This window comes from Lutra lutra, chromosome 1 (genome assembly GCF_902655055.1).
Source record: "Lutra lutra chromosome 1, mLutLut1.2, whole genome shotgun sequence".
In the NCBI taxonomy this organism is placed as follows: Eukaryota; Metazoa; Chordata; class Mammalia; order Carnivora; family Mustelidae; genus Lutra; species Lutra lutra.
This window is the reverse complement of record NC_062278.1, coordinates 213,975,211-213,985,386: the sequence shown is the minus strand read 5'-3', so window position 1 is coordinate 213,985,386 and position 10,176 is coordinate 213,975,211. Positions and strand designations below refer to the sequence as shown.

Genomic DNA, 10,176 nt, shown 5'->3' with positions numbered 1-10,176 from the left:
CAGGAATGGAGATCTGGGAGGTCAGGAGCTCAGGGTGTGGGGGGCCACCAACCCTCCCCACCCAAATTCCAACCCTCCCCACCCAAAAAGCCAAAACTGCCAGGATGGGAGGAAGGAGTAAGCCCCAAACACAAACTATCAGACCTTCAGGAATGAGGCAGGGGGCAGCTTTTATTTAGTTGGACAACAGGAACCACACACAACACAGACCCTGCCCCTACCCTGGGTGGGACAAGAACCCCGGGCCAGGCCTGACACCTTAGGGGGCTTCTCTCTGGTTCCCCAGTCTCACTCCAAAAAGAGCCCCATCCCATCTGATTCTGGACAGTCTCCTCCACTCTTAGACACCCTGGCACCACCGGAGGACTGAAAAGTCCCGGTTATGTCCTTTCTGGGTTCACAGGCACCTTGCTCCCCTCCCCTCCCCTCCCCTCCCCTCGTGCCAGGAGGGTGTCACGGCTCCTCCCTCCAAGTTTGGAAGCTGCAGGGTTCTGTGAGAAGGGGCCAGGCACACTCAGGTCAGGCCAGCCTGGTTCCGGAAGCTGGAGTTGGCATTTAACGGTCTGGGGGCCCAAGACAGCTTCCTCTTGAGTAACAACTGGCTGCTGGGAAGGTACAGGCCTGGCCCATGCCCCACCAGGCTTGGGAGAGAAAGGCTCCAGGCTGGGAGTGTTGTGTGTGGGGGGTGCAGACACAGCTTTTCCTTTATTCGTGGAAGGGCCAACCTCCCCAGGAGTGCAGCCCAGCTGTAGGTATGATTATGCAGGGGGGAGGCCCTCCCCAAGCATAGAGCTGGGGGAGGGGGCCAACAGACAGCTGGGTCCACCTAGCCCATTCCAGGCTACCTCCCTCCTCCAGTCCCTCCCCCAGACATAGGTCTGGGTCTCCACCCCCACCACACACAGGCATCAGTCCACCCGAGGAAGGCAGGCGCCACAGACTCCAAGGGGGCTTGACTCCTGTTCCTGCTGAACTGAGCCAGTCTGCACAAATCAACTGTGTTTCAGCTCAGTAGGCACGGGAGGCAGAGCCCAGGGAGGCCCCGACAGCCAGCGGGACAGGCAGGCGCAGAGGCAGAGACAGAGACAGAGGAGGCGGGGTCCCGGGGGGCGGAACTTAGCCACTGTGAACACGACTTGCTGTGGACTCTGCTCACAAGCAGCTAAGCCCTGCTCCCCAGGCCAGACACGGACAGCAGGAGCCTCTCTGCCACCCAGCCCCAGTCCCGTCCCCGGGCAGGGTCCTCAGCGGTGGCGGCGGCGGTGGCAGCCCCAGAGGCAGGGCTCAGGGTCGGTTGGAAATCCCTGGCAATGTGATTTGAGACAGTCAGCAAATCCCATCCCCAGGAACCCCAGCCGGCCGTGGCACAGGGGTGGGGGGGCACCGGGTGGGGCCAGCGACTGACACCTGGGGGAGAGAGAGAGAGCAAAGGAGGTAATGAGATTTGAAGACGGCTGTCCTCCAGGGCCCCACCTGCTGCTGCCCACTGAGGGAAGCCCTTCTCCCCGCACGCAGCAGCAGCCGAAGGGAAACCTGTACCAGGCCGGGCACCCCCGCCACAGCCATGCCCGCAGTCCCAGAGGGAGAAAGGCCCAAAGGGATCCTGGAGGATCCCAAGGAGGCTGCAGGGACTCCCAGAGTCAGGTCCCCCCCTTTTCCCGTCCCCCCACCACCACCAGCAAGCCCTGGGCGGGCTAAATGGGGCCATGAGGAGAGGAAGTCGAGGGGGTGGCAGGCAGGCGGGTGAGGAAGTGATCTCACCCCAGCTGGCGCCACTTCCTAGAAGCCTGAAGGGCAGGAGGAAACCACCAGGGCCTGCCCCCCGCCCCGTGGCCCCGTCTCCTCAGTGGCCAGGCCTCAGCCCACACCCCACCAGAGCGGATGCCGGCAGTGGGTGACCAGCTCTCACCTTGGGCACACACATCCCCAAGCGCACCAGACCCAGGCTCAAAGTGCACGTACCCACTTAGCACTTTCCCAACTGCCCTCCAAGCCTTAGTTTCCCCATCTGTAAAACAAAGCCAAAGGCCCCAATTGCATAGCATAGGGAGGTTTCACCAAGAGTGTGTATGTCATTCAGCAAGTGCCCAGCACCAGGACCACCTTCCAGAAATTTCAGGAATCAGTGCAAAATGAAATCGTGGGGCTCCTTCTTCACAAGTTAAGAATGTCAAGACACTGACAGCAGATCATTAATCCAAGCCTCAGGTCCTTCTGAGCAGGGGAGACCCTCTGAGCTGCACAGTCACAAGCCCGTGAAGCTGCCTTATGTTCAGTAAACGGAGATCTCCTTAATGGCAAGAGCCCTGTGGCTAGGACACCCCCAACTCTGGAGCCAGTCTGGGCAGATCTGAACCCCAGCTCTGTAGCTCTGTAGCTAGATGACTCCTAGAAATTCATTCTCAGGGATGATGTCGTGGTAAGGATCTCAGAAGTGACACGTGTAATTAGGATGGGGCTATGCTGTCATCATCAGGCAGAAACAGAAAAGATGGTGGAAATGAGGACTCTGGATACGGGTGGGACCCTGGTGCCCAGAGGTGGGCACAAGGCACTCGCTGCTGGGAGACAGGTGGACAGAGATGTCCCGCTCTGTTCCCAGACCCATCCCTTGCACTCACACACAGACCCCAGCCACCCGCTTTCCTAGCAGGCCCCTGCCCAACCCTGTCCCCTCAGGGTCTGGGGGCACCAACCAGGAACAGACAAGGCCCTGCAGGGCGGCCGGCCTCCCTGGGCCGCCTCCGGAAGTGAGACAGCACATTCATGTCCCAGGGACGAGAACGGGAAGGGCGGCCATTTGGCCAGGCCCGTTTCCTGTGGGGTTTCCCCTGCACGGAGCCCCGGGCCGGGGCCAAGGCCACTCCCCATTCCCAAAGGCACAAAAGGCCTGGGTCTCTCATGGATGGGGCACGGCCACGCAGGTGCCCAGGACCCCCATTACCCATATGTGCCTCTTGGGCTCACGGGAGACAGTGTCCCAGCAAGGCCAAGTTCTTGGCAGCTAGAGGCGTGGGGAGAAGATGGGCCCCTGGGCCGAGGGAGCAAAGCAGGCCCCAGGCCACACCGAAGTACGCATGTATGCATGTATGTGTGTATGCCAGAGAATGGGCCGCAGACAGGGCGTGGAGGCAGGAGGAGAGCAGGCAGGCCTGCTCCCACCCCCCCCCAACCCCAGGCTCCAAGAATGAATCAGGGGCAGCTTCCGCCGGGGGCGCCACCACCGCCGCCCCCAAGCCTGGTCCCCAAATACTTTCCACCCTCTCGGAGCAGCTGGGATCGGAAAATACCAAGGGCTACAGGCCCCGCCCTGCCCGCCACCGCCCGCCCTCCCAGCCTGTCACTAACGCTTTGCCTAATGGGCCTAGACTCTCCGCAGAGGCTCCCTGGGCCGGGCCCAGAGCCAGCCGCCAACCTGGGCTGCCCAGCCAAGTGCCGCCTGACCACCAGCCCCCCATCCATTACCCCGGTCCCAGCACAGCGGCCATGACAACCGGCCCGATGGAAAGCCCTGGGAGGCTGGCACCTGGGTGGAAGAGGGCAGGACAGTGGCAAGTGGGTGGGCCCCCGCTGCCCACCCAGGGCTGGGGGGAGGGGGTAGTCCCAGGAAGGGGTGAGTAAGTGAGCACTGAATCACTTGTTATAAATAGGGGAGCCATGCAAGTCATATCCCAGGCCCCATTGCGCCCAGCCCCACCACGCCAAACTCCAACCCCTGCCTTCAACTTTAATCCCCCTTGGGTCAGTCACAGAATTCCCAGGGGCCCCCTAACGTCCACACTGAGAGCCCTTAACTGAGGGGCACACCCTTCTGCCATGTTCACCCCTTGCCTTGTCCTCACAGGTCCACATCCCAGCCCCAGGCTACGTTTCAGGGGACCACTGGCCTCAAGGCAAATCACTGGCTTCTGGGTCTCGTCCTCCTTCCGCACCCCCAAAATTCCCAGGCCCAGGGGTCAGGGCCCCCAGGATCTTCAAAGCATTCTAAGGGTGTGGTGACCACAGTTCTGGATGGTGATGCCAGACCCAGGCCAGGGGAAGGCCAAGGGTCTTAGAGGCTCAGAAGTCAGCTTCCTGGCTGCTCGCCGCTCAGGCCCCCCATCCCAGACCACCCAGTCCTTCTCTGCCCAGGGCCACAGCTCGGTGACCACACCCAGGGTGGCGCCAGCTCCAGCACCCTGGGGCAAGGCGCCGCTGGAGCGTGACTCAGCCGTGCCCAGCATGGCGGCGTCCTTCTCTGCCCAAGGATTCCCACATGCCCACGCCCACTGCCCTCCGAGTCTGTCCTTCCCAGGTGACCAGCCTTCTCCAGACACACCTCCTTGTCCATCCAGGACACCTGAAGGCAGGAGGGAAGGGGGCCAGAGCACCCCACAAAGGATCTGAAGGCAAGGGCCTGCCACAGGGAGGGGAAGCGCGCTTCTCTCTGCTTGCTTTCCAACACTCCCCATTTACAGATGGAGAAACTGAGGCCCACAGGAATTCTGAGTCAGGCCCAAGGTGAGGCAGTAAATCTAAGGAAAAGTCAGGACGGCTCCAGGCAGAAAATGTATCTAAGTGGGAAGGGGCTGGCCAGCTGGTGCCGTGAGGGGTAGGAAAGGTGTTTTCTGAAGACCCTCCCAGGGTTCACCGCAAACAGACCTCCCTCCACTTGGCTTCCCAAGGTGAAGGGCACACTCTGAAAAACACCTTAAGGTCTATCCAAGCACCACCACCTGGGCCCATAACAAGCCGGGCACCCTGAGTCCCTGTCCCCACCCTGAGCCTAGGGCCAGTCACCCTAGGACTGTAGATGGGATCTGCCCAGCAGTGGCAGCCTGCTCAGGACATCTGGCCTTCTCTCAGCAGCAGGCAGGGGTGCGTACGTGGGTTCCCGGGAGGACCCCTGAAGCATCCGCTGCCACTGTCGCTCTCCAGTGAGCAAGGGTCTGCGGCGACTTGGAGGCCGGGCTAGCACAGATAGGCCCGACCCCCTGGACACGCCCTGTCACGCATGTGTTCCGCGTGCCAGCCCTGGGCCAGGCCAGCGGCTCTGGGCCCCCTCTGAGGCCCACAGACAAGGCTAGCCAGTTGGGGTCTTGAAGGAGCTCCCAGAGGACATCCTGCAAGGGTAGAGGCCAATGGGTGCCCTTCTGGGAGCTAGGACAGAGCTGGCAGCGGGCCCCAGGGCCCGTGGCTTCCCAGGACGGAGGCATGTGAACACATGCGCACGGGCTGGCCTGGGCAGGGTGCGTGGGCGAGCGGACAGGGTGTGTCCCACAGCACCTCGCCTCTAAGCCGGGGCACCTGTTGGGTACTGCCCTCCAGCTCCGGCTGCCAGAGGACACCCTTCGTGCCAGGGGTCCCGCACCCACCCCAGCCCTACCCTCACATACCACCCGTCACCACCAGCGGGCAGCTGGTTAGGGCTGAGGCAGGAGGGGGCAGGTGACAGAGGGCCAGCTGCACCTTCAAGACATTCAGGAGGCCACAGGGTCTGGCTCAGCCCGGCTGGGCTGGATAGGCAAGTCAGTGTAGGGCCGGGGGCTTTGGTGGCAGTCAAATCCAGTGCTGAGGTCAGAGGTCAGTGAGGGGCTAGAATGCAAGGTTCAGGTTTTAGTTCAGGCCCTTCCACCCTCCCGCAGCCCAAGGACATGAGGACGGCGGCTACACACAGGGTCGGCGAGTCAGCCCTCCAGGACTCTCCCAAACCCTGGGCCAGGAGGAGCCAGGAGGGAGGAAAAGGGTCCCCCAGTCTCCACCAAGCTGGGGCTACAATGCTGGGCCCCCACCCCATCTCCTCAATTGAAGGCCTCTGCTCCACTCATTGGCTGACATGTCGAGAACTTGACTGTGACCCGCCATCCATGGAACTCTTGGAGACCCCTACACACTCCTCCACCCCATCCCACCGAAGGCCTGATAGGCCCCCCAGGAGCCCAGGAACCATATAGGCATCCCTTCTAACCCCAAACCGGGCATATGCCCTCCCCCTCCCCACCCTGACGCTGACTCCCTGCCCACCTTGACCTGCCCCAGTGTCTGGGGGACCCGCCCTCCCCACCACGCTCTCATGGGTCTCATGGGTCTCCGGTGGGGGGGAGTGGCTAGGGGTCCCCACTGGGCTCCCGCGGAGCGGATAAAGGTTGGGCCGCCCTTCCCCCGCTCCGTAGGGGGCGCCCCAGGACTCTGCCGCCGCCGCCGCCGCCGCCAGATGCACGATCCCCGCTGCCCCCCAGCCACCGGCGGCTGGGCGGCGCCCTCCCCCTCGCGAAAGGCTGGGACCCGCCGGGCGCACCCCCCACTCCGCCCACGAGTCCGGCGCGGAAAAGTTGCTGCCGCCGCCGCCGCCGCGGCGCCGCCGCCGCCTCCCTCCCGGTTCCCTCCTCGACTCACCCGCGGGGGAGGGGAGCCGGCACTCGGGGCTCGGGCCGCCGCCCGGGCCCCGGCGGCAGAGACGTGGGCGGGCGGCGGGCCGAGACGGGCCGGGGTCGGTAACCGGCCGCGCTCCATCCCACTCACTGGCCGGCCCGCCGCGGGGCCGAATCGCTTTTAAAACCTTCCCGTCTCCTCCCCCCGGCCGGACAGGGGGCGGGCGCGGGGCGGGGCGGGCGCCGCCGTCATGTGCCCCCGGAGCCGGTCCGCCCCCACTTTCTCTCTCGGGTCCCCCAACTCAGCCCCAACTTTCTCCCTCCTTGTCCCGACTCTTACCTGGGGCCCCAAACGCAGCCCAGCTTCCCCCTCCCGGTCTTGGACTCTGGAAGCAGCCCCAGATTTTAAGCGAAGGCTCTCCCTTGCGGGAGGGAGGACAGAAGCAGGGGTCCTAATCCCCCCTCGCACCCCCAAACCCCTCTTGGCAAAGTCCTGCCCCTGCAGGAAGAGAAACCCAGGAGGCCATGGGCAGGGACAAGGGACAAGGGACATGGAGGGTGGGAGGCAAGGCGCCTGACCCAGTATATTCTGCTACTGTGTACCCTTCTCCCTGGAAGGGCATGGGCCTGGGTATCCTGGGTTCCTGCCAATGGGCCTGGGTATCCTGGGTTCCTGCCAATGGGCCTGGGTATTCTGGGTTCCTGCCAAACACCAACCCACACTTCCTCCAGTTCTTCCACAGAGCCTTCTTCAACCCCAGGAAGTCCCTCCTTTTATCCCACCCAACCCTCCTCTGCTGCCATTGAAGACTCTGCCCGGAGTTCAGGTGGTCCCAGGATCAAGGTTCCCTCCCCACTTTGGCCTCCCTGCCCCCCACCTACCCAGGGTCTCTGGGAAACTCCCCAGCTCCTGGAGTATCCCTAGGATAGAGTCCCTGCCTGGATCCCTCCCTCCTTCCCTGCCTGCGTCTGTCCCACCACATCCTCTGCCGACCTCCCCTCCACCCGGAGAAACACGGCTGCATTGTTCCCCAGGACGGGGCCCTGCCTTGGGGCTTGGCCTTGTGCCCAGGTGGGGGGCCAGGAACAAAACTAAGCAAAGGAGGGGCGGGGTGCCCTCTGCCGCCAAGACAGCCTCCTTGAGCATGCCTGACTGCCACTTTGCCCTCTACAAGATAGGACAGGAGCCGATGGCCACCAGACCACCGCCGCCACCAACACCACAGCGGGTCGGGTTCTGGAGCCAAAGGACCCTTCGCCGACCTGTGTGGGCATTGCTTTGGGGGAGTGTTTTTTGACACCCACTCCCAACATTTCTGAAGTCATGTAATCGGCGCTGGGGGTCAGATTCTTCACCACCCTCCTCCTGGGCAGTGAGAGGAGTGCTAGGGAGTGGGGAACCCAGCAGCAGGCCCAGGCAGGGGATCAGAGGAGCTGGTTGGAAGCCTCTGGGTCACCTCGCACCCCAGAATTCCTCCAGAGTCCTCCATTTCCTCCGTTCAGCTCAGCAAGCTCCCACCTTGGATCTTAGTGGGAATGGGGAGAGGCGGGTAGAAGCCACACCCAGCTACCATCCCATGGGACCCAGCCTGGGGGGTTCCTGGGTCTTTCTTCTCTGTGGGGCCCAAGGGGCAGGCTGGCCCAAGCTGCAGGATCTGGCAGGTTGGGGCAGGAGGGGGCAGAGCAGCCTGTGGGGCCCTGGGGGAAGATTTGGGGTGGCACAGAATTCCCCGACTCGGGGTGGGGCCGGGAGAGGGGTGGGGCACTTGCCACATGGCCTCCTGAGCAGCTACAAACAGAGGAATGGAGTTCTCAGGGTCCAGGGTCTCCCTGTGGAGACACACACAGGCTTCTCATTGCCTAAATAGAAAGTGACCAAATTACAACAGGGCACCCCCTCCACGCTGCCCCTCCAGAATGCTTCCTTCAGACCCCAAGACAAAGCCTCCCATCCAGAGCCATCCTTCTTCAGTTAGTAATCCAGTTGGGCACACATTTAGGAGAAATGCCTCCTCCATGCTGTCCTCCAGGGATATCTGTGCCACGGCCTTGTATAAGCCATTACCTGCCCATGGCTCAGACCACCCCAGCTCACTAAGCATCCCTCAGCACAATCTTGGAGGGACCTCCCAGTGCCACCAGCCTCCCTCTGGATCCCCCGACGTTTGCCCTACATGCCCTGGTCCTGGGCTGGCCAATTTACCCAGGGACAGCAGCCAACAGGGATAGGAGCTCTCCAAACTGGCCAGCTGATCCTTTGTCATGACAGGGAGGGGTAGGGGGACAGGGCCCGGGTGAGGCCAGGTTAAGTGGTTAAGTGGGACCGGGATCACACACACACACACACACACACACACACACACACACGCCCATTTGTTTATTCTTCAAACATTCATTGAGTGCCTGCTGGGTGCCAGGCACTGTTCTGGGCACTGGGGACACAGCAGAGAACAAGCCAGAAAAAAATCTTTGCCGTCATGGCGCTGATATCTGTAGAGGAAATAAACACACACAGAAACAGATAAGCGTAAAGATATACTGCGTGTTGGGTGCTAGGTGCTAAGGGAGGACAGAAGGGGGCAAAGGAGATGAGGACGGAGCCGGTGGGGACCAGGTCAGGACAGGCTGCATGAGGAGGAGGTGACATTTGAACAAAGATTTGTAGGAGGTGAAGGAGGTGCCTTGCAGACATCTGGAGGAAAAGTCCAAGGTGGAGGGAACGGCCAGTGAAAAGGTCCCGAGGCAGGAACATGCTGGGGGATTTGAGAGACAATGAGGAGACCAGTGTGCTGGAGAGAGGAGGGGAGCAGAGTGGAAGAAGAACTTTCAAATGCTTGCTCCCTGACTTTCTAGCTGAGTATATCTTTGGCCAAACGATCGCACCTCTATGAACCTCAGTTTCTTCATCTCGAAAATGTACAGTTTGCAGTTGTCACAAGGCTCTGAGAGGAGATGAGAACCCTCTGGACCCAGGGCCTGGGGTGGGGTGAAAGTTGGTTAAGTGTGTGCGCAGAGCTGTACCCGGTCGAGGGACTCCTGTAGACCTGGGATGGGGGCGCTGGGTCAAGGGACCCTGATAGACCCAGCCGCCCCATAGGTCACCCCAGCTCACACGCAGGGCTGCCTGCCGGGCCCCATGGCAACGCAGCACACAGAGACATCAAACAGGCCCTGCCGAGGAAGTCCCACGTCACTGTGGTTAGCGTGGCTCCTCCCAGCCCAGCCCCCCTGGCGCTGGCGCGCGCGCTCCTCCTTGCCAGTCAGGGCCCCTGCCTCCCATCGCCCTGGTGACAGGAGTGAGCAGGGATCCCACCACCTGTACCCTGCACTGGGGCTCCGGAGAAGGACAGTATGAGGCGGCCAGATTCGCCGCCCGCTCACCCTTCCATTCAGCGCCCCCCACCCGTGTGGGAGCACCAGGAAAGCCCTGGCCTACCCACCTAGAGTTCAGAGAAGCAGAGGCCCCAGAGGAGGCCCCAGGTCCCCTGTGGGGACCCCCTCCCCCCAGCCTGGCGCCTGAAATCCCTAGGGCAGGGTCTGGGTGTTGCTCCGGGGCACTGGAGGGGTGAGTCAGACAGGAATAGCCCCCAGGCCTGGCCCAGCCCCCACCGGAGTACTGACTCACCACCCACCCAGCACCAGATGACATCAGGGCCTGGCCTGCCACCCTCACTTGGCGCCGCGCCAGAATGGGGGCGCCCAAGAGGTGTCCCATCTGGCTGTCTTCTCCCCTCAGACTGGGGCCTGGCAGGCGCAGGGTTAAAGAGGGGCCCTCCTGAGGGTCTCCCCCGTAATCCCATTCCCCCCTTTCCCGGGGATTTCGGGC

General features: G+C 62.5%; 2 long non-coding RNA genes across 4 annotated transcripts; both read right to left on the bottom strand.

The window, feature by feature from the left end:
* Positions 1-153: 153 nt before the first annotated feature.
* LOC125083803 (uncharacterized) lies at positions 154-6,495 on the bottom strand. Its single transcript, XR_007122379.1, has 3 exons — positions 6,376-6,495; positions 5,376-5,574; positions 154-1,407 (listed from the first exon to the last, which is right to left on the bottom strand). It is a non-coding gene; the product is annotated as an uncharacterized LOC125083803 (long non-coding RNA).
* A 2,386-nt stretch (positions 6,496-8,881) lies between these two features.
* On the bottom strand, positions 8,882-10,176 carry LOC125092721 (uncharacterized). Of its 3 annotated transcripts, none has more exons than XR_007125055.1 (3): positions 9,976-10,176; positions 9,372-9,521; positions 8,882-9,103 (listed from the first exon to the last, which is right to left on the bottom strand). It is a non-coding gene; the product is annotated as an uncharacterized LOC125092721 (long non-coding RNA). The 3 variants fall into 3 exon arrangements; XR_007125057.1 differs by having other exon boundaries at positions 9,983-10,176; XR_007125060.1 differs by lacking the exon at positions 9,976-10,176 and adding an exon at positions 9,791-9,931.